Below are 2,114 nucleotides of genomic sequence, written 5' to 3'. Positions count from 1 at the left end.
ATAATAGTTATTTATACTTGAATATACCTTTTGGGATGAGTATAATATCATGAATCATTTCCATGATTGATAGATAAAGTTTGGTAGTCGTTGGAATCAGATTTAATATGAAAAGTGTCACTGCTTCAGTGATAACGGATTAACACATTATTATAACCGGTTACAGTTGAAGCTGAAAAAGAACTTTCAAAATTTTTATGGTTGTAACCGGTTATAGGGTTTGGTTAACTGATTACAACTAAAGTTTTTTTCCAAAAATGCTAAGTTTTCATTTTTGCAACCAGTTAACACATTTGTGTTACAGGTTACATATGATTAAAAATATGAAAATTAGTTTCTAACCACATGATTTCAAAAGCATAAGTTTCAAGATGAGTTTAAATGCTTAGAGATGAAGGATGCATGATTGCCTTGAGTACTATGGTAACATACAAAGTTTAATTCTAACTTGTACCTTATTTTTTAGATCAATCCAATAAAGTCTAATGTTATCTTGAAGATTTATTGTCATCCACGTCTTGTCACCATAGTTTCCTTTGAACTTATAATTTGTTTTCCTTCTTTGATAATACTTTGGTCTTGATATACCTGTTTTCATCAAAACATAGAACAATGTTGAAATCCTATCTTCACATAGAGCTATCCCCATAAAGACAAATTCTAAAACATTTTAGGCCCCATAAACGAAGAGACTTTTAGATACACAAAACAAAACACAATACTAATAGAGCTTGAAAGAATCTCAATGAATTAAACCAAATGAATCATTACATGATATCACTAAGGAATTTATTACTTCTAATGCAAGTTAATTACGAGATAACCAAATTCGCTTTAAATAGAATTATTTAAAAATACTTTACATAGATGTTCGTTCAAGACATAATTAAATTTGTGATGATCCAATAAGATTGATGCACATAGACCTAAGCTTATGAATTAAATCTCTATGAGAAATATCTAACCTAAATGACATACAAACAATGAAATAATGTACTAACGCGATAGAAATATTAATGAATATTGGAAAATTAAAGGAGGTAAGGGAAGAGTAATTAGATACACAGAGATATATAGTGGATCAGTGTTCGTCCTCGCTTTTCCTACTCCACTCTTCAATGGTGTTAAAACCATCGGGAAATAATGACAATCTTCCATTATTTTGATAAGTTTGATACAAGCATTTTGATTACAATGAAATATCATACGATAATTTCGCCGGTTGATGCAGATACTCAAATTGCTAACAAAAACAAGATCTCCAAAGATCATTATCTAATAACCTTGTTATGCACAATAACCTGCTCAAAGTATTTATGTGTGGCAATCTACCTTATCCCACTGATTTCTTATCTGAGAGATTGCAATTAGAAAAGTGTTGACTAGACAACTACCAACTTTACCTACAAATAATTTTTCCACAATCTCACTAAAGTTGGACAAATTCCAACTTCGCCTTACGAACAATTTGTTCTTGACTTAGCCAAAGTCTTCCATGGAGTATAATGAAACTCTATTCTTGATAGAAACTAATGAGAACCAAAGTGAATTCAAGAAACAATACCTACACATGTTACAGAGAGAAAAAAAACTTTACACAAAAACATTAAATACCCTCATGTACCACTAGTCTCCCTCAAACACTCAATATTTAGAGATGAAGGTCCACAACAATGGAAAATAAATAAGTATGAAGATGATGAACATTTCCAATGGGATCTCTCTCTCTCTCTCTCTCTCTCTCTCTCTCTCTCTCTCTCTCTCTCTCTCTCTCTCTTTCAAACACACACACACACACATACAAACTCTAATTCACAAGGTCGTAGTCTAGGAAATATATGTGGGTGAAAGAAGAACACACACAAAGGTTTTCTCTAATTTCGGGATAAATGAATCTTGGTTCTTGATGGATACTATGAGCTTGATCAACCATGAATCACTATAATAAGCATTGGAAAAGAAGTGAGAAAGGGTGACTCAAGAGGTATAGGAGGGCGTGACTCAGAAGGAACGAGAGAGGGTTATTCATGAGGAGTGGGAGATGGTGCATTGAAAGGAGCAAGACAGATTAATCAGGAGGTGCGGGAGAGATCGATTCAGGTGGAGCATAATAG

The sequence above is a fragment of the Lathyrus oleraceus genome, chromosome 2, assembly GCF_024323335.1.
Source record: "Lathyrus oleraceus cultivar Zhongwan6 chromosome 2, CAAS_Psat_ZW6_1.0, whole genome shotgun sequence".
Lineage (NCBI taxonomy): Eukaryota > Viridiplantae > Streptophyta > Magnoliopsida > Fabales > Fabaceae > Lathyrus > Lathyrus oleraceus.
Note: the sequence above shows the minus strand (reverse complement) of the source record.